Below are 27,399 nucleotides of genomic sequence, written 5' to 3' on the forward strand. Positions count from 1 at the left end.
GCAGGCTCAGTGGTTCAGAGCCTAGCTTTCAAAGCACTTTCAAAGGTCCTGAGTTTGATTCCAGTCACCATATTATGGATACTAACTAACTATAATCAGATCTGATGCCCTCTTTGGACACACAGATGTACATGCAGATAGACCACTCAAATAATTGAATCTTAAAAGAAAGGAACAAAGGAATGAAAGAAGGAAGAAAAGAAAGTTAAAGAATGAAAGAAAGGAAGGAAAGTATGAAAGAACGAAAAATCAAGAAAGGCAGAGAGAGAGAGAGAGAGAGAGAGAGAAAGGAAGGAAGAATGAAAGAAAGAGAGAGAGAGAGATAGAAAGGAGAAGAAAAGAAAGGAGGAAGCAAGCAAGCTGGTCAGCTGTAGAGAAATGGGCCTGTAATACCAGACAATCAAGACACACAGTAGGAAGGGGGATCAGAAGTTCAAGGCTAGCCTGGTCTACAGCATGAGTTCAAGGTCACCATGGACAACTTAGTCACACACTTTTTCTAAAGGTGAGGAGGGCTAAGGCTACTAACTCAGTGGTAGAGCACTCGTGGGGAAAGCAGACTGCTGTCCATTGATACCTCTCCTTCCTTGCTCTGAAATACACAATGGTATTAGAAGAGTCAAAGGTTCTTGGCCTAGTATCCACTATTCTATTTGCTACATCGTTAAGGGTGCAGTTTTTGGTATTTTGGTCAGGGATCAAATCTATGAAATAAAACTTAAGCAATACTCTTATTGCTGTCAGAGTGGCAGGTGGATGATAAATGCTTGACCACCTGCATCAGTACAAAGCTGGTTCCTTGGACTCCCTGCAAACACATCACTGCTAACTGTATGCCCTGTGTAGGCTTTTCCAGCACTGTACATAGCTTGAAAACCTTCCCTGCTATGGACCCTTGAGTGGGCATCCTGCCTCTCTCAGTCTCAGAATGGAGCACCTGGTCACCTCTAGGCTCACAGGTCAGGGACCTCTTCCATCCCATGGTGAACAAGACTGGCACGGCTGCACACACCTTGAAAAAAGAATATTTTGGCAACCCTTAATGAAAAAGATGGTTCTTACTTTCCATTATGGCATTCTATAAAATACGGGTATTTCCTGGTACAATTACACATGTCATTGATTGTGTGTGTGCGTATGTTTTTGGAGGTTGGAGGGGGATAATTCATTTCTCTAAGCCCCTTCCTCAATGCGAGGTGAAAAACATTGACTCTCATACAGACTTTTAATAATTACACAGTTATTTACATATTTTTAAGATTTGTTTATTTTTCCAACTTTTTTTAGCGCTCTCTCTCTCTCTCTCTCTCTCTCTCTCTCTGTGTGTGTGTGTGTGTGGGTATGTGTGTGTAATTAGATATAATACTCAGGGTCAGTACATCCTACACTTGAGCTACCCTATAACTTTTTATGTTTTAAACAGCTTTATTATGATATCTTTGACATATAAAGCTGATATGTGCTAGAGGTGAGCATATTGATGTTCTTAAAGACATGTTCTTTCTCAGATACAGAACGCAGGCTGGCTAAAATCCTTGCTGCTCTTGCAGATTAACCTTGTCATGCACTGAAGCAATGGGGCGCATACTAAGCACACTCCCTGAGATGCCTCCTAGGTCGGTAGCACTGGCTCCATCCCAGGCACAGCTGGAGTGGGCAGCTGTAAGGTTGAGGACCTGCATTTAGGACACTGGGCCCCAGGAGCACCTTACCTGCAGGTCATCCTTTGTACCTCTGAATGTCACTCCTGGGTTCTCACTGCCTGGCACTTAACCATAGACACCACTGTAGAACTGTCTAAGGCCAGAAGGGCAAAAACATTGTTGTTATAAATTTCTACTATGTAAACGTCAAATGTTGAGCTTCTTGAACAGTATTCTGAAATGAACCTGGGAGAAACACAAGAAATATGGTCTGAAGTCTCTTCTGGAACTGCCACTCCAGCATATTCTTCCACAGGCAGTCACTCTCCTCTGCACTACCGTCCCCCTTGTTTTGCAGCTCATGGATCTCCTTGCTTAGCATATCCACAAGGTGCATTTGCTGTTGCTTCTCCAGCTTCTCCCTGGCATCTTGTTTCCATGGGTCTGGAGACAGACTCCCCAGAGGACAACTCCTCTTTACTGATAGTTATGAACTTCAGATCCCTGTGCTCAATAGTGGGGGGCTGCTGCGGGGACTACAACACCAGAATGACTGTTTCTTGGGGCCTCTGCAGTGTGGAAGGTTTTCCTGGTTTGGTCGGTGTGGTCAAAGATGAGAAGGAAGCAGGTTCAGGGAATGAGAGTGCATCTGTCACCCATTCCTCTCCTGCTCCCTGTGCTTCCTCTCTGCTTCCTTGTCCAGGCAGGCCTTCTATATCTCAGACCACCGCTGCTGCTCCTCACTCTCTTTTGCTAGCCAGCAGCCACCTGAACAGACTGGGATCCTGCCTTGTTTGCAGAAGGTGGTGGGAGGGGCAAATCCACTAAAATGCCGCCAAAATCTGGTGTAGTGGACCTGTGGTAGAGGAGGTGGTGGAGGGAGGTCTGTTCATATGGGCTGGGAGACAGTGACAGTGGTGGGCAGCACCTCTGCTGGGGTTTCCCAATGGCCAGGAACACTCTTAGTCAGAGTGGAAGCAGGGGTAACTGACTTGGAGGAAGGGTTCAGGTGCTCCTGTCTGGATGTCATAGATTACAACGAGGAGCTCTGGATCCACATATTACTGTCACACTAGAGACCCTTGCCAGCCTCTACTCAATGGAGCTCAAGTAGGTAAAACTCTTCCTGAAGTTCTTCCTTGGAAGAGGTAAGAGGCTGAGAAAAGAAAAGAGGAAGCTCTACTACTTCAGGGACTCACCAGAGATGTTAGCAAAATTTCATGCATGTTTCTTCCTCACAGAGGAGGTAACAAAAACTGGGGAATGGGTGAATAACCAGACCTGACACTGCTTTATGGCTCACCTGCCAAGTAGCCAGCTGTTCCTGTGTCTATGAAGGAATAAAAAGATTTTTCTATACACTGATGCATGCTGTTTGTGGCACTGTCACTCCTGCAATTTAGCTCCTAACCAGGTCTAGGTTGAGGGGTCTGTTCTTGTGAAATGTAAAGAAATAAACAATCAGATGCTTGAAACTGCATAAAAGGCATACTTTTTCCTCAGGGATCTGTTTTACAATCTTTTAAAAAGCATTCAAGGGGGTTGAAACCCCGAAAGGAGCTTTGCCATTTCAGGAAAGGGCGATGGAGGGAAGATTTGTATGGTGGGTTACTGGGAAGACAGGAAGGGCTAATATTGGATTATAAAGGAAATAAATAAACGGTTTTCTAAAAAGCATGTATTTTAAATGCTGTGCTAAAAATGTAATGTTGACCCTATGCTTTCAATAAAAAACATTTCACATTTTCTTATTTACTCATTTATACTAATTCTCATTTTCCAGATTCATTAATTTAGTATTAGTTTACTTGAGTAGCGTAATAAAAATAAAACTTCAGTGAACAAAATTCAGGAATGATAGTTAATGTAATTTGTTGAGAACTGTATCAAAGAAGTCAGATATTTCACAAGTAAGAAAGTGTTCCAGCTCATCTCAGACCTCAGTGCAGAGGTCTCCAGTGGAGACAGATGTTAGCTGGTGTTCTAGTGGTATATGCACACTTCTCTCCAGGAATAGGAGGCTGATCTATTAGAAATAGTGTTAAAAACCTAAGTGTCACATTAAATGACAAGTAAAATAAACATAACAATGTTCCTTTAAATGCAGGAGCCATGTCATACCCATCATACACTGAGGGCAGGATGTTTAGCACTGAGCCAGAGACAAAGATGTACCAGAAGTTGGCTTCACGCACCCCTACAAGTCTCCTGACACCACAGACCAGGATAAGGACTTTCTCCAGGACCAGATGAGATCTGTGCTAGAGACATGAGAGTAAATACGTGAAGCCTTTTGGAGGTTGAAGCCTTTTGGAGGTTGAAGCCTTTTGGAGGTTGGGGTCCCTATTCAGGATATTCCATCCTCACTACTTTGTTAGCCAGCCTTTTAAGTGTAAAAATGATCTCCACTACCTTGGAAACCTGACACTTTTTTGAAGACACATTTACAGTGCATTTTGATCTATAAGGTCAAGGGGTTTTCAAGTAAAATCCTAATTTTGGACTAATTTGAGACCTCTATGAAAACAACAATGATCGAAGTACAATGTGCCTCACTGGCTTCTGGGTTACAAGGTGACTTAGAGAGTGCCTCCTCTTGTCACATTGGGGCTGAAAAGGTGATCTGCTCTGTTTTTCATCAGCCTGTCTTTACCAGGCAGATTCGTTGGATCACTGTGCTCTGTCCAAGGCTTTTGAGGACTCTCTGGGGAGCCGTTTTGAGCTGAATTATTATAGAGCTCAAAACCTTTACTCTTCCACCTATCGATGATGGACAATGCCATCGTCTGCTACACATGTGGCTGGAGCCATGGATCCCTCCATGTGTACTCATTAGTTGATAGTTTGCTACCTGGTAGTTCTGGTGGGTTGTGGTTGGTTGATATTGTTGTTCTTCCTGTGGGGTTGCAAACCCCTTCAGCACCTTCAGTCCTTTCTCTAACTCCTCCATTGGGGTCCCCCTATTCAGTGCAATGGTTACATGCAAGCATCCTTATTCCAGAGCAGTGAGATGGGAATGGGTGGGTGGGAGCGGGAGCATCCACATAGAAGCAGAGGCAGGGGGTTGGGAGAGCATGGGACGGGGATAACGTTTGAAATGTGAATACATAAAATATCCAAGAAAAATAAAACTTACAAAAACTTCACCCTGTGCTCTGGGTTTACCTGAGCCATAATGATCTGAAACTGAAACCAAAGCCAATTCATTCATTCTCTCCCTCTCACTGGTTCTAAGACTTGAAGAGCTTCAAAGTATGCATCTAAAATTCTTATATTTAATAACTGCTCTTGGTACAATAGGGTGATCTTTATATACATTCTTTGACTAGCGTAAAAATGCAAAACCAACCAAGCAATCAGAAGAAACCATAGCCCAGGGTCTCACTATATATTTGAGGCTCAGACAGGGGCACCTAGTTAGGAAACTAACAGAAATCTGCCTCTTTCTGCATTCTTAGAGCTGGCATTAAATGCACATGCCACCAAAAGTAGCTTTATATGAACATTTTCAAAAGCTTTTACATATATTGTGTCTAGAAAAACATTTCATTTAATTAGTAAGTATCTATGGGGGAAACAACTTATTTTTTTCTCAACACCTGAATTGTAATTTGTAAATAACAAAGTAACCTTTTTTAGAGTATTTTTTAAAAAGTACTCAACTTCTCTTCTCTCACCTGATAACACACATATTATTATCCATCAGAATGACAGCATCACATGGTGCTGTCACCTGGTGTGATTATCCACACCTGTTCATAGTTTAGTCTTCCTGTCTGCTCACCTGGGACTCATTCGTTACCCACGTCCCTCTTTGTGTTTGTAAATGGTGTTCTGCTTTAACATGCCAACACATGGTCTAGCCAGGATTGTTTCCTGTTCTACGCTTTAGTAAAGAGGATTCTAGGCTGTCAGATACTGATACTGTTGTTGATACTCTAGCTACAAAGGTCAGGGCTAGGGTGTGCAGGTTCCACAGCTGAGTCAGGGTCAGAAGAGTGTTCACAATACTGCACCTAACAGACTGTGAATATATCTAGGAAACTGTACCATCCGATCTGATCTGAATCATGATCCAGAAGTATTTCTCAGCATCATGCACTCAGTCTCAACTAACTTCTTCCTTGAAGAGCTGAGCAAGAGCTGTGGTAGGAGCTACTACATGGGACTTTTAGGGCCTCTCTTTATAAAAATAATTTATGTGTATGAGTGTTTGCCCAGCATGTGTGCACATGAATGTTTGACTGGTGTCCAAAGAACTTAGAAGAAGGTTTCAAATCCCCTGAAATTAGGGGCAATTGTGAGCTAACACTGGTGTTGTAAAATTCTGAACCATCTTTCTAGTCCCAGATTTTGATAACTTTTAGGAGGAGCCATATCTCAATACAGGATTACTATATGTTGGCTAACCTGGCTTGAGTCACTAGCTCTTACCTCTCTGCACCATGGAGGACAATGTCTGGGTAAGAAAGGTGGACAGGCAGTGAGAGAGGATGCCTTGATTTGCAACTTCCAGGGTAACCATGGAACTGGTACTAGTCATGAGTTCAGCTGCCTTAGGTAGAAAAGAAACAGCGGTCACTGTCACAGTAGAGTCTATGTTCAGAATACTTGTGCTTTGGTTCCTCAACCCGGTTGCTGTGTGGGAAATAAACTAGGCTTTCAGAAGATTATATGCTGTCCACATCACTTATGATAATTAATTATAAAACAGGTAAATATATTCTATTCTGTAACATTATCATTAAGATATTTAAACATTTTACAAGCTCTAAGTATATGTGTACATATTTATATAATTATTTAAGGAAATACTCTAAAGAATATACATTCTTATGAGTGAACACAAATGAGATTCATGTGCTCTAACAACTAGGATTATAGGGGAAGATGAGTAAACACAAAGAGCTTTTACATCACTTCTTTTTGAATTCAAATTTCAAAATAAAAAGCAAAATATCACTTCAATACACTAAGACTAACCAATCAGCTTTAAAGTAACCAATTAGTCATACCTTTCCTGAGAAAGTCCAACCAGACTAAATCCATCCACAATGAGGAGTTGGTCATGGGCACCTAGTTGTCCAACCTGAGCCACCAGAAGGATGCAGGAGTAGGGAGAAAAGAAAAAAGGCAGCGTCAATGCACATCAGCATTCCTCACACCACACAGTCAGTACACAGCAGCATTCCTCACACCACACAGTCAGTGCACAACAGCATTCCTCACACCACACAGTCAGTGCACAGCAGCATTCCTCACACCCTTGCTGATTTCCCTCTAGGACTAAATAGGAATAGAAGTGAACACAACTTAGACACATTGTTCTCCTCATCTTCCAATGGCCTAGTGTCTCCCTATGATCATAAGGCTAGTCACAGAAGAAGCAGAAGTACCATTGGGCATGCCCATCTTTTCAGGACACTCCCGACAACACCCACAGTGAACAAAGCATACATACACTCCAGAAGTATCCTGTGCCTTCACTCAACAATCAGCCACACTTAGAAGAGCTGTAGCAACGAGAAAACAGAGGACGACCTACTTTCCTGCTGTCTCTCAGCAGAGAGCAGGACATCCCCAGCTAGGGATTTCCCAGAGGCATTAAAGGATGAACCAATTCCAATGGGGAAATTCACTGATGAAGTTGTGTTGCGGTTTTCCTTCAAGAATGAAACCTTACAAGGGGGTGGGGGAAGAGTTTTCTCCCAGAAATGAGGACCAAGGAGATTGTCCAGAGAACACGCAGATGGCAAAACCCAAGTGCCTTTGTACTTTGTCCTTCCCAGTTTGCTCTGTGCTCATTCTTCCTCTGGCTCTGTTTTCCAGTTCCCCATAATTCTTACCTTCTTATATCCTCTAAGTATTTTATGATTCTTCCCCCAACCCAACCATCTCCCTCTTCTGGATTTCTTCTCTTCCCAGCAAGGACTCAATATGACTGCTGTGTAGCCCACTCTAGAGCGTGGTGCAGCTGAATGCATCCATTCACCTGAAGTTTATCACACTCTAAAAACACCAGCTTCCACAAAGTGAGGTGGAGAGTGGTATGAGCTCATGAAGGCTTCCATAGGTTACTGGTCCTAGCACACACGGCATTTATCACAAGAGCTATAGAACAAATTCTTATGCTTTCAAAAGTAACATCTCATTTCATTCAGCCTGAAATCTAATAACCAGCAATGACTTTGAAAAATTGAAATTACAGTTGCTGCAACAGTGCAGATCCTGTGAAGAGGTAGGTCCTGCGACAGTGGAGGCACTGAAATAGTGCCGGTTCTGTGACAGTGAAGGTCCTTTGAAAGTGTAGGCACTGAGATCGTGGCGGTCAATCTACTTACAAAGGAGCTGCTGCACAATTGAAGGTTCTGCTACAGTGGAGGTCCTGCAAAATTGGAATTGATGATACAGGGGTATTCCTGTCACTGTAGAGATCCTGTGGCAGTGAAGTTGAAGCATCATGGGAGATCTTGCTTCAGTTGATGTCCTGAAACACTGTAGTTGCTATGGGTGGTGCTACGACAGTGGAATTCCTGGGATAGTGGAGGTGATAGGACAGTGGGTGTCCTTAGACAGTTGTAGTGCTCCTACAGTGGAAGTCCTGTGACAGTGGAGGTCCCGCAATAGTAGTGTTGCTTGGACAGTCCAGTTCTTGGACAAAGGAGGTCCTGTAACACTTGAGATGCTGAGACTCTTGAGTTCCTGAACAGTAGAAGTGCTGTGATAGTTGAAGTTCTGAGACACTTGTGGTCCTGTAACAGTGGAGTTGACACACAGACAGTGGACTTCCTGAGGTAGTGGTGGTGCTTAAACAGTGGATGTCCTGTGACAGAGGAGGTCCTGCAATAGAGGAAGAACAATATATGCTGGCTGATGACCCAGAGCTTCCAGAAAATAGACCACCAACCAATATATATCAGAGGATGGCATTATTTGAAACCAATGGGATGGAAGGCCCTTGGTCCTGTGGAGATGTGATGCTCGAATGTAGGAGGAGGCTGGAGTGGTGGGTTTCGAAAAGTTGGGTGAGTTTAGGAGCAGCATGATAGTGGCAAAATGGAGGGAGGAGGGAGAAGATTTAGGAGTGGGCATTTGTAGATTGGCACCTAGGACGTGGGACATCATTTGAGATGTTAAAAACAGTGGAAATGATAAGCTTTACATTGTCTGACCCAAACCTAAGGGATACTACATAAGGAACACAAAAACCTACAGGTGGTCACCAACAATCAGATAAAATTTGGCCTTATGCGCTCTACTCCAAAGAAACTATTCCAAGAACACTGTTTTTTGTTTTTTCAAACAAAGTTTAAAACTCTTAACTGTACTCTCAAATCTGCCCTAATTCGCATAAATTGGTCAAAACTGTTGGCTTTGTAAATACTTCTATCTTGTCCCAATAGTCACATGCTGGTCATCCCAACAACATGATACTTGTCAAGGTGGGAGACAATCAACATGGGATCCTTGTTCCAACTGGGCCATGCAGACCCTGAGCTCACCTTCAGTTTCTCATACACACCCACACACACACACACACACACACACACACACACACACACACACACACACACACAGAGAGAGAGAGAGAGAGAGAGAGAGAGAGAGAGAGAGAGAGAGAAGAGAGTGCTTATCATCTACTTTCTAAGGCATATTGTGTGCTCTTCTCGTTGAGCACAGAGACTTGCACATGTAAACCAGTCTTGTACACCTAGGAACATTTTCTGTTCCATATTTTCTCTTTTCTATCCAGTTTTTAGGATATCTTTAAAAGCAAGTAGGGCATTGTCCTACCATGAAATCTTGGACGTAAAGGTACATTTTAATACAAAGCTTACATGTCACTTACAGATGACTCTAGTAGGAAGTACATTAAGTTTAGAATCATTCAATCAGAAACCCTTAATGTGTATACACCATTCTCAATGCCTTCACTTAACCTCATGTTTGGACCACTGTTCCTAGCTGGAGATTCCTGTTTATCTCCCAGAATAAAAGGGAGGCTCCAGGCTCAAGTGGAACAGCAGATTCAAGGTGGGACAGTTGGGTGACATAACAGTGAACATCAGGGGCTGTCCCATGGAGGGAGGACGTGGCCCTTTCTTTCCTCCTGGGGAAGCAGTATCTACATTGTCCTGAGCAGGGAAGGATCCTCTCATTCTAGCAGATATTCTGGATGACACAAGGAATGTGAATAGATTATGAGATCACTTTACCACATTTCTTTCTGAGGCAGAGACCCTTGCGACCCTTGGCTCAGGAGTAACAGTTCCAGATAGCAAGGTGAGGTCAGTGTGGGCCCTGTGTTGACCTATGAATAGTTATTTATGTTAATCACCAAATCTTTAAAACTTACAGCATGTGAGAGAAAAGTCTCCCAGGAGTCTCAGCTAAAACTAATCAGTGAGTTTTTAAGAACAAGAACAACTAGGAAATTTAAATCCATGTGATTGCTACAAATAAAGCAAGACACTGTCACTAGGTCACCTTTGTGTAATGGCCCTGACGACATACACAACTTAAGATGTGAAGTGCTCAGCTAGCATGCTTCATGGCATGAACCCAAGACACAGTTTCTCTGTGTCTCATCTCCTCTGAAGCATGGTCCACAAACAATGGCAACAAACCTTCTCTTCCTCAGAGTTCAAAGTTACCTTTACTGTTAGTGATAGTTTCCACAGTTAACTAACCTCTACTGGATAGACAGGTTTGACTAACCTTCTCTGAGCTTCTCCAAACCATGTACACATGATACATCCCTCTGCACATGAGGCCTGTTCCTCTCAGGCCTGCTGTTCTCCTTCCCAGATTAGAAACTGGATACCTTTCAAGCCTACATTCTTAAGTCATCTATCAACTTTGGGTACATGATAAGCACAACATGACATTGGGTGCCAAATAACACTTTCCTACCTGACAATGAATATGGTCCAGGGGTACCAAACATAGAAACTGGTCAGGTAAGGTCAGGTAACCCCCATACTATCTCCATGTGGAGATGAAGATTGACACACCTTCCCAAGCACACGTTCTCAGCTGTCTCAACCCACACAGCAATCATTTGCTGAGCTTCCTTACGCCCAGTGACTGATGAGAGTACATGAGAAGATGCCTGATTTCTGGAAAGCCCTGGGCCCCATGACCCACAGTAGCAGCAGCTTCTGATCACAGGTGATTTCAGGAACTGAAAATGCCTAATGTTCCTGTGTTGATTTGAAGATGCTCAGCCCAGGGAGTGGGACTATTTGCAGATGAGCCCTCATTGGATAGGTGTAGCCTTGATTGAGGAAGTGTGTCACTGTAGATGTGACCCTTATGTTCCTTGTTATAGCTGCATGAAAATCAGTTTTCTAGTAGCAGCCTTGAGATGATGATGTAGAACACCCAGCTCCTCCTGTACCATATCTGCCTAGATGCTGCCATGCTCCCACCTTGATGATAATGAACCAAACTACTGAACTTGTAAACCAAACCCAAAGCAGTGTTCTTCTTATAAGATTTGCATTGGTCATGGTGTCTGTTAATAGCAGGAAAACACTAAGTAAGTCACTTTCTACCACAGATTACGAGGTTAATTGAGTGATGTCTTCACCCGAGTAGACATGGCCCCTTATTAAGGTTCTAATCTCCTAAGTAATTGCAGGCTCTCTTCTGGCCTAGGCATTCGCTATAATATTAATCTTCCCAGTGTCCTTTTCTCTGTAAACTATACATTTTGCATTTCTATTTGCCCCATTTGCTCTTTTTCATTGAAGACCTATAACCTCAATATAACAGAGGCCATACTGGGCTCTCTTCAAATTTTCATCGAAGAAATTTGTTTATTATTTTTTAATTTAGCCTCAGGTGGTTTTTACGATGTGGGCAGAAGGAAGCCACATTTTTGTAAAAGCATCATAGAAATTATCCCAGACCAGTTACAAATATTATTGCCTTCTGAATCCCCTTGTCCTGGGCTTCCACATTCTGAATAGGTCTTGGCATTCCTGACTCCCAAGCTCCTGCCAGTATACCCCATTAAAATCTTCTTAGAGCACTGGGCCAGGGTTCTAGTTCAAAGTTCTGAATTCTTGCATATTTTCCAAAACAAGTAACAAGCACAAACTGGCATGGTCAGGTATCACACAGCTCTATTACATCACCTTCTGCATTAGTTAACTTTGTATTTCTGTGACAGAAATGCCATGAGCACAGCAAACTATAAAACATGAAGGCGATTAGTGATCCTATTTCACAGACCACCTGTTACCATAGGTTAAGTTCCATGACTACAGGGCACAGTGGAAGGAGCAGGAAGCAAAGGACTCACATCTGGAATCACAAGTAAAAAGCAGAGAGTGCACAGGGAGTGGTGCAGAGCACTAAAACCTCAAAGCCCAGCCCCACTGGCATTCTTTCTCCAGCAAGGGCACACCTCCTGAGTTTTCCCAAACAGAGTCACCAACTGGGAAAGGAGTACTCAAATGCCCGAGACAGTGGAGGATAGCTCATGCAAAATGTCATGATGATTCAGGAATTCGAATCAGTAACAGAGAGAACCTTCACTCTGGGTCAATGTGTGTTGCTGCAAAGCCAGCAAGCTGCTCTCCCTCCTCTTGAACATAAGATGTGGATTATGTAAAAATGTAAACAAGCATCTCCATGGAAAATCAACAGCCCTGTTAATCTGGTCATACTTATAGGATAAGTCCAGCGGTGCTGGATATTGAAATCAGAGAAGAAGCCAACACAAACTCAAACCCTTTAGTCTAATGGAATAAACATATGACAGAAGCCAAAATGGGTAACGATATGGAGCAAATGCTCACTCACTCAGCAGATAAAATTACACCTAGCCCTTACTCACAGACCTACTTCATAAACAGTGTACATTCTGCTGGTACCTACTCAACACAATCCTAAATGCTGCAATCAAACCAAATGGTTTCTTACTTTGTTGAGTATGACTTAAAAACACTAAAGTACTCTGAAGGAGGTGAATGGAATGTTCCCAGGTCCTGGGGAGGTCAGCTAAGGGAGTACAGATTAACAAAGCAACACAACCCAATTTCCCCACCAGCAAGAAGAAACCGGCCTGATGTCAGTTGCCAATTCCTGAGGGTTTAAGAGAAGCCTACAGACTGGAAGCACTGAGGTAGGTGAGGTTAAAATACAGTTACACTGAATGACTGAATGCTGGAAAGTGCTGTGTGTGTGTGCGTGTGTGTGTGTGTGTGTGTGTGTGTGTTCCATGCATGTGTTTCTGTGTGAGTGTGGTTGGGTTGTTGCTGTTGTGTGCTTAATTTGAGACAGAGTGTCACCACAAACTGAAGCTGTCCTAAAACTCACCCTGTACACAAAGGTGGTTTGGACAGTAAAGAGACCTTCTCTCTCCTGACAGGAGGATTAATGATGTGTAGCACAAGCTTTGTGTGAATGTAAATTTCAAAATCTGAAGATTTTATAAACCTCCTTTGGCTTGCTTTAAAAATGCTGGTGATTACAGCAATACATGGTACACTGAGGACAGAACAGAATATACAGTGTGAGCTTTTGAGATGGTTCAGAGGTGAAAGGAATAGCTGATGATCTGAGTTTAGTTCCAGAGGCACTATTAATAATCAAACACAAATGTAGCCGACTTTTATCCTGTGAAAAAATCAGTCAGGGCATCCAGTCAGAGTTTAAAGTATTTTTGGTGTTGTGATGCTACACAATCATAAGACTGATTCCTGTGGAACAGGCTAGTGAAGCAGACAGTAATCAACAGGACACGAGAAAACCTACAGAGCAGGAACTAGAGAGAAAGCTCAGGATTTCAGAGCATTGGCTGCATTTGCAGAGGACCTTCACTTGTTTTTCAACACTTCCAAGACAGCTCACAGTCATGTGCAACTCAAGATCTAGAATATCTTACCCTCTTCGGGTTTTGTGGGCACTACATAACACACACAGTGCACATATACTCATGTACACCCTTTTTGGATGACCATAATCCAACACAGCAGAGATAGAGCTCGCCACCCTCAAGCCTGCCAATTTGAAGGAGGAAGCCTTCTTGTTAAAAGCACTGGAGAACAGCAGGCACAAGGACACCTGACTCACACATTCCACCCGAGATCTTGAGATGGAAGCCACACATAACTCTGGCCTTCTCACTGAAGAGAGGTCATCTTTGGATAAGGAGCTTTCATCTGATCCTGTTTTCCTCTTGGATCCCATTACAGAAAAGCATTTGTGTTTGTCCAAGTCTGCACAGGTTCCCAGCACCCTTCCTAGTCATGTCTGACAAATCCATATGGAAACCACTGTGTAACTGGAGTCCTAGTCTATAGCATCTCTCTCCTTCATGCTACCCTCCTTTTATAATGGAGATTTCATAGGAAATCATATTCTTTGTGTACTTACAAATCCCATGTTGTTTACATGTGGCTAAGGTTTCTTCCTCAGCATGCATGCCTGGAGACAAGGCTGGATGCAGGTATTCTGTAGACAAGGCAAGATGCAGCTGCTCTGGAAGCCATAGGACACCAGCATCACAGCTGTAGTTCAGTGCATGCATGGCATGCATTCACAGAGACTGTAGCCCCAAGGTCAGGTACATCCACAAGGTACTAAGGAGAGGGACCTGATTGCTACTGTTGATGTTGCATTTCCTCTTTGTTCTGACTATTTTAACTGGAATTGCCCCCACACAGCAAAATTCCTAAGATATCTGACAGCCACACACAGATGCACATCCAGGTAAAATACAAATGCATGTGAAATAAAAATAAATAATTTTAAACTGGTGAGAGAGAGAGAGAGAGAGAGAGACAGAGAGAGAGAGAGAGAGAGAGAGAGAGAGAGAGAGAGAGAGAGAGAGAGAATGGTGTTTATAAAAGAGAAACTTACCCTCAAAATCTATTTACCCTCCTGAAACTTCTTTCTCATGCGCAGAGGAACATAGACATGAAATTCTTTCTCTCTACACTTCTCAGTGTGTGCTGGGGTACTCTAGATTACTGGTTATTTGGTGAAATGTTGAGAGGTTTAGAAAGATGAACATCATGTTGCAAGTCAGTGGTCTTTAGTTCCTCGTGAGTTCCGGGATTTCAGCTGAGGATCTCTTGCAATGGGTTCTGTATCCAGAGTTATAATCATGAGCTGTGGAACTTCATTTTCTACATGGATACAGGGCCCCAGTGTAGTCATCTGTTACTTCCCCAACCCATGAGCATGACCCAGGCCCAGTCACAAGTCAGAATTGGGTCCTCAGAGATGCCACTAGGAATGTATGTAGACAAAAGTAAGAAGTCTGGGGAGGGTAAGGAGGAAGAGTGTCAGGTTGAAGCCTGTTTCAAATTCAGAATAGCAGAGTATGTATTTCAGTTAACTGCTTTCATATTTCCATAGTCGGTGCAATATTAGGATTTGTTAGATTAGATCTTTGAGCCATAGAGCTAACACCACTGAAGCCAAAAATTTATACAGACAGGCTATCAGGAGTGTCACCCATGTTTACTCTCTCTGCTTCCAGAAGAGGTACAGACACATATTTCCTCACTCATGGTGAGTACAGCACAAAGGAAACCAGTGCATGCTCCTTACACCCCTGAGGACTTCCCAGGGTAGGGGTCCCCAACACACTGGGATCTGACAGTGAAAGTGTCTGTGATTTGACTAGGGCACTAGGGACTACTTACATCACTTTTCCAGGGATGGCACTGCAGAGATCAGACAGTAGTTAAACTTGAAAGCTCATCACATTCAACTTCTTCCTGTGCTCCTAACACACATGATCCCCACACCCTAAGAACTGGCATCCCTTTAAGCTGCTGCTGTACTTTCACACCCTGCCTCCCGGGACTCTGGACTCTTCCTCCTGATGCTCTGCTCCCAACTGCCTTACACCTAGCATTTTACTCCTTTCTTTTTATTTCTTGTTCCCATATCCTGCATGTGTTCTGAGTGGGTCAGCTATGCAGCTATGGGTAGGATCATGAAATATGTGGCTACACACACACACACACACACACACACACACACACACACACACACACACACACCAGGTACCAATTTAAGACAAGGCAGACTGTTTATCTTCAGGGGATGCAATGCCTTCAAGAATTGGGACCCTGAAAAAAGAGCACTACACTTCAAAACAAAAATCCAAGGAAAATAAACAACTGGAGTGTCAGTGGAGGTTCTGTAAGTAGAGTGTCAGAAGAGCCTGTGAGAAGATGAAGGGTACACTGAACACCAAGCCAAACTGGAAACGTCTGCATCTGAACTGTGCAGCATCCACCCTGCAGTGTGGCATGCTGTGGGGGTGTCTGAGAAACCATATCTCATCACCTGAGTTTGCACGTATTTAGACCAAGTCTTTGGGTGTTGGAGGTGACTACTATATCTATAGATTAATTAAAATTAATATGGATGAATTCATCATGCATAAACAGTACAACAAAGTTGTCTAGACCCAACTGTTGGATGTATCATTAATGGATTATTCCTTAAATACTTCTGAGCACGAGGATGAAAAATTTAGGATTAATCTCAGTTCCACTAGTGGATGACTCACCAAATGTGCACCACACTGGAGGGGACCAACCATCAAAGGAAAGCTACGGTTCTTTTAATCTTTTGCAACTGCAGTAGCCTATGCAAAGCAAATACTCACATGTGTCTCATCAGTCAATCAGTCCACAGAACAGAGATTACCTATGCCAATCTCAGGGACAGAACAGCATTTTCTGTTTCCAGTTCAACTACCTTTTTTTCTTTAACCTGCAGCCAGGATCCAAAAAAATGCATCAAAACAGCATTTACCTGCTCACACTGAAACACCATTAATGAACAGAGAACAAGAAATGGTAGAAACAGTCTCAGCAAGGAGAAAGTCAACAGTCAGGTTGTGAAGACTCCATCACATACTACAGAGACAAGACAAGTCGGCCTCAGCAAGGCCCGGCCAGCTACCCACACACCCCATGGCTCTGAGCCCATCAGCAACAGACCTGAGGACTACCAGGGAAGCAAGCTTGACACTCGAGACTCTTTTATCTTTCGGTCAGTAAGGTGCCGTGGAAAGTAGCTGGGAAGCAGAGTTTACAGAGAAAGTCATAGAAACATTTCAGCATTAAAAATCAAAATCTGATCCCTTCAAAGCCAGGTGTGCATGTGTGTGTGTGTGTGTGTGTGTGTGTGTGTGTGTGTGTGTGTGTGTGTGTGTGTGTGTGTAGGGGCTCATAAGTCATAGGTGGTTTGGAAAATCAAGCAGAGGAAGGATTTATTGAGAAGCTGAGATGGTGGGCAATGAAGGGTGGATGTTGTAAGGAAGCTAGAGCATGGTGGGATTTTATAAGCCAAAGAAGTGAAATTCGTATTTAATTCCCTTAGACAACTGGTCCAGGTGCAGTGTTCCTGATGGTGGCTCAGTGCTCCAGCTGTGGATTCAGGGAACTCAGAACATCATACTGAAAATAATCTCTCAGACTACAGAGTCAAATTCCTGCTGGTGCTCCAGTCCCATCAGAGAAGAAAGTAAGTCCCTCCTCCTATGGATCCTCTCATTTTTGTCATTCTCGCCTGCAGGAGATTCAGTCCTTCCTCTGAGGGGGCTACTCATACCTGCAGGTGATTTAGACCCTCTTGAAGGGAATTCTGTCTCCAGATTGGGACGCGGACCCTCCTGTTAGAGAATTAACTCTCTACATCTTCTCACAGAGTATGTGTGACTACCTGGAGACAGCATTATCTGCACTTCTAAACTCTGATTGGTAAAGAGAACCCACGATATGAGTTTGAAAACCTCTGAGTTATATACTGAGTAATGAAAACCTCTGAGTTCTATAATATTGATTTCTAAATTCATTCAGTTGATTATGAAAATCTCTGCAATATTTTGATGAAATTTACTTACTTCCTAGATTTCAAAGAATAATAGAAGCTATAGTTAAAAGTTTAGTGTGTGTTTGGCCAAATTATTTACAAAATATTTTTGATTTTTATAAAAGTTGGTGTACGACATAGAAATTTTCCCCTATTTTGTTTTGTTTACTGCTAGGATATAGAAATGCTTTATTTCTGCTGACAGAGCTTATATTCATTGGTCTTGTATAACTCACTGTTCAGTGCTAAACTTTAGCAGATTCCTTAGGGTCTCTGCCATTTATAACAGGATTCCATCTACAAGTCGACTGCCTTGTTCTTCGTTTCTCATGGGATGCCTTTTGTTCAGTTTTCCCCCGTAAATGACAGAGCTATACTGTGAGAAAAATGATGGACAGCAGTGCCAGAAAGACCTGGGACACATTTACAAAGTCTGGTCCAATTAGAATGGGGCATGATGAGATAGTTCTGTTATGTTTGCTCTGACCCTATGAGTCTCTCTTCACTACCTTCACTTGGACAAGTTGTAACCCAATTAATATGGTGAAGGATGAAGTCCCTGACACTCAGTAGGTGACACTTAAAGACAGTGCCTCCCAGGTGATCCATTCAAGGAAGCCTGAAATGTGGGCTCTCTTGTAATGACATTGGTGTCCTTATGAAAGGAACCCTAAAGTCACAGACACTTGAAGGGTGTAGACAATGACCACAGGGCACCAAGAGGAACCAGCTACCTACAAACGGAGGAGAACTGGAGCCAACTCTTGGACCCCAGTCCTCCAAACGGAAGCCAACAGAAACCTCTGCTCAGTTCTGCCTGCAGCCCACAAACACTAGAGTGTGAATTCTTGGTGCCCTAGAGCCTGAAACTCGCTGCCTTAACCCCAGCTCTGTCTTGGGGTGGATGGAAGTCTTTTCTATCTTGGGGTGGATGGAAGTCTATCTCTCAAGGTGAGATAAAGTGGTCCTGAGTTAGGTGCCAAGGTACAGTCCCGGGGGAAGCTTCTCGATAGCTAAGCTTGAGCTTGAAGCAGGCAGAGCTGTGCTCTCCTTAAGGAACTTGCCACTTGTTGCTAGAACAGAGGTTTCTTCTTTCAATGTACACTTAGGCAAATTTGCAAAGATCCAAAATGCTGGCTGCGGCTCTCACCAGTTTCCTTGGAGTATGCCCACAGAGTTCCTTGTCTGCTACTGCCAATCCAAGCCTTGTCTTTTAAGGGGCTGCTCATGCCGTCATCTGACTTCTCTGGTCAGGAAGCACACCTGCTAAAAACTGAATTTTAGGAGGCAGATCAGATGAGAGAAAGGACTGAAAGAGATTGAAGGGGCTCGAGACCCCATATGAACAACAATGCCAAGCAACCAGAGCTTCCAGGGACTAAGCCACTTCCCAAAGACTAAACATGGACTGACCCTGGGCTCCAACCTCATAGGTAGCAATGAGTAGCCTAGTAAGAGCACCAGTGGAAAGGGAAGCCCTTGGTCCTGCCAAGACTCTACCCTCTAGTGAATGTGATTGTTGGGGGGAGGGCGGTAATGGGGGAGGATGGGGAGAGGAACACCCATAGAGAAGGGGAGTGGGAGGGATTAGGGGGATGTTGGCTCAGAAACTGGGAAAGTGAATAACAATCGAAATGTAAATAAGAAATACTCAAGTTAATAAAAAAAAAAAAAAGACATAGTGACAGGAGGAACTGCATCCTGAACTTTTGTGTAGGAATTTTGGCTTGGACTGATCAAGTATCAGAAAGACCATGAATTCCCTATGGCCAAATTAGCTGGGGCTATGTTTATACCAAGAGAGCTCCTTGAAATACCTGATCTGCATTTTGCGCTCCCTTTTACAAGCAACTACTCAGTTGAATGTAAGTGACTACATCCAGGTTACTTAGCTGGCTGCTAAGTGTAAATCTACTTTTACCTGTATTTAAACATACGGTTCACATGCCATTAAATGGAAAAGCCCCAGTGGTATTAGTTATAAAGGTGCTCACATAATAAGTTTTTGCCAAGAAATTTTCAGTAATTTATGTAAAAATCTATATGGAGAATGCAGTATAGTACAGTCAAATCACAGGCTTAATAATCCTATATTTAAAGTTTGATATGATTACAAAAATTAAAGCAGGACTATTTTAAATATTCTATTATATTTAATTTAGAATTAATCTGTTTTTCGATGCACCAATCAGCCATAATGTAGGTTAGCTTGTTTCCTAAGTCATGTGTTTTAAGAGGCGTATCAGTCTACCAGTTGAATTTGAAACACCTTTGACAGGATTGTATTATTTAGGTACCAGGAATATTAAAGAAGATGAAAAGAATAGGAAAGTTAAATTGATTTAGTAAGCATTAAGTTTTATGGATGCATAACAGCTTAAATCTTGATGAGATATGTGTGAGAAAACTAGTAGGGGGAGCATAAGTAAAGGAATGATCCTATCACTGCCTCTAAACCATAAAATGCATTCCTACAGTTATCTGAACTCCATTGACTATGGAAATCATGGTGACCCAAAAAAAAAAAAAAAAAAAAAAAAAAGAGGCAGATCAGATCATTTTTCTTTCTGATTATGTTCACAGCCTAGTCTTCTTTATTTGTTTGTTTGTCTGTTTTTGGTTTTTAATTTTTTATTAGATACATTTCTTTACCTACACTTCAAATGTCATTCCCCTTCCCGGTTTCCTGTTCATAAATCTTAGGTGGGGCTTCTGTAAGGTTCAGACTCTCTGCTTGGGAGCCATTACCACACATGATGTTTATATTTTTGTTCACTTTTATCAATCTATTTGTTCTGCAGTGTGCTCTAAGAGGGCAATGAGTAGGGTTACATCCCAAATCCTACTCAGTATGGAGTCTGCTGATGTTCAGCATAAGGAGGTGCCAAGTCAGGGGACCTTGATGTGCTGATGCAGCAAATGAGAGTCCACAGAGGCCCCAAGCGGGAGATGGAGGAAGGAGCCATAAGGACAGTTGGGAAAAACAGGTCAACTTCCCTAAGATTCAGGAAAGAAGCAGTTGGTCTCCATCCCGAGGGAACTCAAGCTAAGACTCACAAAATAGTGCTACTAAGCCAACCCAAATTCTCTTATTTTTCCCAAATCCCTGAGAGCAGAAAGGAGTGGTTTCAAACTCCATGGGCTCCCCTCATACTCACTGGAATTCGATGCTGAAACTGCCATAATCTCTGTTCTGAAAAATCCCCTCAGGAACTAATGAAGGGCGTGGCTAAATCCGAGAGGAGGTGCGGGTATTGTTCATTGGCCACTCATGCGCATGAGCTCTATGCCTGTACACTGAAGTTTTCCAGGCTACCTTTCAGGATCCTTCGCATTTGCAGTGCTTGTAAAATACAAATCAATTTACTGTGGCATCGAATACCCATCTCACCTAGAGGCATCACTTTCCCAGCCCACTGGCGATCCTGCCCCCTGAGACTTGTAATGGAGGAGGCCCTTCCCCTTCCTCTCTACCATCTCAGGAGAGTCTACCACACAGACAATGTCTTACAGGGTCCTTCAATCAGGCCCCGCAGGTTCTGTGTTCATCTCACACTTTAACATTTATCCACACCTGTGGTCTGATGATGTCCCCTGATCCCCCAGCCTTTCCTGTATGTGACTGCCTGGGATCACAGGGTGAGTAGGGGCAGTACTATCTACATACTGTTTAAAACGTTTAGGCAATCTCAAGACTGGCACTTACCTCCCAGCGCTGTGAGTGAACAGGTTGAAAAAAATTCTTATACAAACAAATCACTTGACACTTTAGGAGATGAAAATTTCTTCTGCCAAGTCAATCAACCACCCTATTCTGATTAATTGTATAATAAATTCATGAGTATAACTGTTTCTGAAATCACTTTATTACCTGGGAATGGGCAAAGGAAGACTCATGTAGGATTTGGCAGAAAATAAAGTGGTACAGAGACCAGGGGCCACAGTAGGCCTGAGCCACAAATCCCACACAGGACAGGGAGCACAAGAAGACATGGTCCTGGGTCAGCACCAAATCTAGTTTCTAAGGGATGTCTCTACAGAATTTTTAAAATAAAGTAAATTAAACTATACAAATCCAAACACTAATCCCAATATATAAGTTCTGTTCTTCCACAAAAGTTCCCCACAAGCTTTTTAAACCCTCAAACATGCTTCCCCTTTCTTAAAGTTCCTTTGCATTATTTATAGGACACTGCTGAGTGTCATAGGCTACAGGTAACAGTACTCAAAGTCATTCCCTGTTCATCTGAACTTTACATCCTTTGACCAGCAACTTCCCAACTCCATCCTTACATTTCACCCAAACCCTGAGATTTGGACACTGTCCTGCTCCCCGTGCTAAAGCACAGTAGTCATGAGGGTGAGGGGACACAACATCCCACTGACCCTTCAGCCTGCTGGAACTGATCAGTGTATCTTGTGCCATGATAATAAAACATACCTTCCTTCCATCAGTACTGAGTGGCCACTTACATTTGAAACGTGAATGACCAGAAGACCTTTAAGGCAATGGGCTTATCAGTGCGTAGTTTGGGGAGTCCAGGCCTTAGGAAAACATTTCCCAACAGTAGTGTACGCTATTCAATGTGCTCTTGCAACACTTATTCACATCTGACCTCACTGTCCAGGGATGGCCAAGTCTACTTCACTACAGGTCTCACAAACACACATGCAGTGTTTTCAGATGCTTGCAGGTTCTTGAGTGCATCTGTCTTCCCATAGACTAGGGACAGCAGGTACCTGCTCACCTTCGGGAGGTATTTTTATGCTATCGAAGGCTGCCCATGTGCTGCAGACACAAGGAGAATGCACTTCCTGGGCAAGACAAGTGTGCAAATCCTTCATCAGCTCTCTGGGACATTCTATTCTCTTACAGAGGAAAAAGCAAAGACACGCTTTCAAATAGGAAACTCGATAAACGTAAAAAATACTAATGGTTGTATTTCAACAATTGATCGAACAGCTCTTATTAAAAAGAATTTTTAGGTTTCAAATGCTTCCGTTTTTTTAAAAATTGTGATTATTTCCCTGATGCACAGATTTCTATGGAACGGAAAGTTCTTCTGAAACCACATTAGAGATTCTGAAAAAGAAAATGTGTTGAAATCATAAAGTCACCTTTCACACAAAATAAGCAAACTGAGGCCTTTCTCCCATAGCTCAACTGAGGAATGAGGATGCAAAATTCAGGAATTAAAATTAAATAAATCTGTTAGGCTGAGAAAGAGATGCAGACTCAACTGACACAAGTGTTCTTATAGCACTTAAGTCACAGCAGACACAGCAACACGCTTCTTCCTTTCCTGACAGTGTTTATAAATCTCTTTACTAAATTTACAACTTCTGAGATAGCTGTGCTTGACAGCCACCCATGAGCTCCCATTTATCTCAGACTTCTTTGTTCCTACCTGAAAGAATGCTGTGTAATGCTGTGAGAGTTCTAGAGCCTTTGGAACCTCTGAAGTATTAGTTAACTCTCTAACAGAACTGTCACCTTTGCTTTCCACCAATGATTAGTGTTCTGGTGATTTGAATTGATAAAAATAAAATCCCTAGCATCAAATCTGAAGCCTTTCTCTAGAATTTTGGAAATTAAATTATGAATTAGATATTCAATCTCAAACATTTACATTGGATCAGGAGGCTCACATTTTAGATGAATGATGTGTTGTGCGCCTTACATAAAAAACTACTTGTAGCCCACTCATGTAACTTAAAGAACGTACAGGCAACATTTCACCTGCCCCAAGAGACCTGTCTCCTGCATACAGGGTCCCCAATGACACAGGAATGCCCTAGGCGGAGAGGCCTGTCTCCTGCAGACAAGGTCCATTATGACACAGTAGTGCTCTGAAATTTTCGGCTATCACTGTCTGGTAGGAAAATGGAGTTTGGAGAAAGAACAGAAAGATAATATCTAGGCCTACTGCCCTTGGAATGACAATGAAAAAGGTAGGGTAGAGGAAACACCCTGTCATCTTTAAAGCCCTTCATTCTGCCTTCTGGGTCCAAGAGTGCCAAAGCTAACAAGAACGGGTAACTTCACCTTAGTCAGATCACTAAGAACTAGGCAGGATTTTTCTTGGTAAAGTAAGACAAAATTTCTTGGATGTGGAACATCTCTCAATTGCAACCATTTCAGAAAAAGAAATTAAACATCACTTAGAAGTACATTTGTTCCTTCCTCTTCAGGCCCACCCCACAATTCCACTGCCAAGGTCAGACCTGCTTGAGTACAGGTGACCTCTCTCTTCTCACTTAGTGTTCAGTTCATTCTCAAACTCTGTTACTTTACGAGAAGCTTCCACTTTGTCAGACACATCATGACTTTTTGAGAAGATGTGTGGACGCTCTTTAAACATCAGGTTTTCATGATCTCCAGAACTGCCAGATAAGTGTGCATCTTGGCTGGACAAGAGCAGAACACAAAAGATTATACATAAAAATACAACTAACTAGCCTAACTAAATTTTCATCTAAATTTTAATGTTTCAGTGAGAGCTGTTCATTTTTGCACATTATTTCAGTTATTTTATGTATTCTGGCTGAAACAAACTATACCTACTCTACGGTCTGAGCAGAACTTTAAAATCCAATCTTTGCTCATCAACTAAATGTCAGTTCAAAGAAAAGGGCAGGATTTGTGGAATAACCCTATAACCAACCTGGCCAAAAAGGTATGAGTACAACTTAAAATATATCAAAAGAGTAATGAACCAATAAAGAATTCCATGCAGAAAAGGGGCAAAATAAACTCTTGACTGTGACTTTCAAAAATAAATATGTGCACTACTGATGGCTCAGTGATCAACTGATGATTACATAAATGCTAGGAAGAACAGGCAGCCAGCTTAGTCATTGAGAGACTCTCTTTCATTGAGCAAGGGAGAGTAATTAGAGGATAATTTCCGTCAACCTCAGGGCAAGCCTCCACACGCACCTATGTACACAGATGTATATGGTGGTCCAACATAGCCACACTTATAAGGGAGAAAGAAAATAACAAAGTGAGGGTAATCAATTTCATTAAGCATCAGAATTTAAATGTTTTGGCCATGTAAACCTGCTTAACTATGGGGGTAGTTTAAAAGTACACCATTTCCACAAACTTTTCCCCTTTATAATACTGAAAGCTAGAACAACCCTGATTAATGTAATTCAGTGTTACAAGGGGAGAGGACATATAACCTGAATGAATGTCCATACACACACACACACACACACACACACACATATATATATATATATATATATATATATATATATATATGTATTTGGTCATACACATTCATACTTACGTAAATATATAACCATATACAACAAACAGCCAATACCAAACAAAAAGTAGAGAAACTTGAAGCAATCCCACCAAAATCAGGAACAAGGCAAGCCTGCCCACTCTGCCCCTATCTATACAATATATTACGAGAGTTTATAGACAGAGCAATAGGAGAACAAAAAGAGATCAAAGGGATACACATTGGGAAGGAGGAAGTTAAGATATCACTATTGGTGGATGAAATGGTAGTATAAACATGTGACCAGAAAAAATTGTACCAGAACTCCTCCAGCTGATAAACAACTTAAGCAGAGTGCCTGGATAGAAAATTCACTCTACCAAATCAGCTGTCTTCCCCTACTCAAAAAAATAATGGGCTGAGAAAAATTAGGGAAACAGCACCCTTCACATTAGTCACATATAATATAAAATACCTCAGCGTGACTCTAACCAAGCAAGTGAAAGATCTGTACAACAGGAACAAGTCTCCGATGAAAGAAATTGGAGAAGACCCCAGAAGATGGAAAGATCTCCCATGCTCTTGGATTAGCGGGATAAAGAGAGTAAAATGGCCATCTTACCAAAAGCTGTCTATAGATTCAATGCAATCCCCGTCAAAATTACCACTCACTTCCTCATAGAGTTAGAGCAATTCTCAAATTCATCTAGAATGACAAAAAAAACACAGGATAGGGCAAATATTCTCAACAATAAAAGAAATTCTGGGAGATCAGCATTCCTGACTTCAACCTGTACTACAGAGTAATAATTTTAAAAAACAAACAGTTATTGGTACAGGGACAGGAAAGTAGATCAAAGTAATACAATGTACAACCCAGAAAATAACCCTACACATGGATGGGAACTTAATCTGTGACAAAGAAGCCAAATCCATCTGGCTTAAAAAAAACAGCATTTTCAACCAAAGGTGTTGGTTGAACTGTCGGTGAGCATGAAAAGAGTGCAAATTTACCTATTCTCAACTCCTTGTACAATGTTCAAGTCCAAGTGGATCAAGAACCTCCATATAAAACCAGACATGCTGAATATAATAGAAGAGACCGTGGGAAAGAGCCTCAAACACATTGGCACAGGGGAAAATTTCTGACTAGAATGCCAATGGCTTATGTTCTAAAATCACCATTCGACAAATGGGACCTCATAAAATTGAAAAGTATCTGTACGGCAAAGGTCTTAATCATTAGGAGAAAATGGCAATCCAGAGATTTGGAAAAGATCTCTACTGATCCTACATTTGATAGAGAGCTAATATAAAAAATACACAAAAATTCAGAAGTTAGTCTCCAAAAATCCAAAAACAATATTTTTCAAACGGTGTACAGAGCTAAACAAAGAATTCTCAACTAAGGAGCCTTGAAAGGATGAGAAGCACTTAAAGAAGTGTTCAACATCCTTCCTCTTCAGGGAAGTGTAAATCAAAATGACCCTCACAATCCACAGCACAGCAATGACTAAGATCAAAACCACAGGTGACAGGAAATGCTGGCAAGGATGTGGAGAAAGAGCAACACTCTTCTACTGCTGGTAGAACTGCAAGCTGGTAAAATCACTTTAGAAATCAATTCAGTGCTTCCTCAGAAAATTAAAAATAGTTCTACATGAACAACTAGCTATAACACTACTAGACATAAATCCTCAAAGATGTTTCAACATATAACAAGGCCCCATGCTCCCTTATGTTTATATAAGCCTTATTTATACTATCTAGACGTTGTAACCAATCCACATGTACCTCAATGGAAGCATGGATATAGAAATTGAGATGCATTTGCACATTAGAGTACTACCAAGTTAGTATAAACAATGACTTCACGAAATTACAGGGAAATGATTAGATCTAAAATATATAAACTTGAGAGAGGTAACCCAGACACAAGCTGTGTACAAACTCATAAGTTGTTATTACCCCCAAAAGCTCAATATGCCACAATAAACCTCACAAACCATATGGAGCTTAAGAAGAAGGAAGACCGGGTTGGGGATTTAGCTCAGTGGTAGAGCCCTTGCCTAGGAAGCGTAAGGCCCTGGGTTCGGTTCGGTCCCCAGCTCCGAAAAAAAAAAAAAAGAAGAAGGAAGACCAAAGTGTGGATGTTCATTCCCACATAGTACAGGGAACAAAATAATCACAGGAGGTAGAGCAAGGCAGGGACCTGTGAGCAAGAGAGTAGTGGTAGATACATATGCAGGGTTTTGGGGAGGACAGGATCAGGTGATAGAAAAGACATGAGCGAATTAGAGTTTCAGGAAATTGATTAAAAGTATGTAGCAGTGGGGAATGATGAACTGGGTGTAGCCACTACAAAGTCCCAGATGTTAGGGTAGTGAGAGTCCCCCAGGATGCAAAAGGTTGACTTTATCTGACGTATGCAACAAGGGGGACCTGCAATCTGTATAGACACCTCCACTAGATAGACACAGCCCCACATAGGCAAAGGGGCCACACAATCATCCTAAATTTTTTTTCTTTTTCTTCTTTTTCGGAGCTGGGGACCGAACTCAGGGCCTTGCACTTGCTAGGCAAGCGCTCTACCACTGAGCTAAATCCCCAACTCCTCATTTCAAATTTCTAACCTAGGTATGTTCAAGTCCAAAGAAAAGACAACA

General features: G+C 42.2%; 1 long non-coding RNA gene across 1 annotated transcript; it reads right to left on the reverse strand.

The window, feature by feature from the left end:
* Positions 1–6,418: 6,418 nt before the first annotated feature.
* LOC134485013 (uncharacterized) lies at positions 6,419–22,722 on the reverse strand. Its single transcript, XR_010062915.1, has 3 exons — positions 20,654–22,722; positions 18,646–18,768; positions 6,419–8,483 (listed from the first exon to the last, which is right to left on the reverse strand). It is a non-coding gene; the product is annotated as an uncharacterized LOC134485013 (long non-coding RNA).
* Positions 22,723–27,399: the final 4,677 nt, after the last annotated feature.

Source organism: Rattus norvegicus, chromosome 1 (genome assembly GCF_036323735.1).
Source record: "Rattus norvegicus strain BN/NHsdMcwi chromosome 1, GRCr8, whole genome shotgun sequence".
Classification (NCBI taxonomy): Eukaryota; Metazoa; Chordata; class Mammalia; order Rodentia; family Muridae; genus Rattus; species Rattus norvegicus.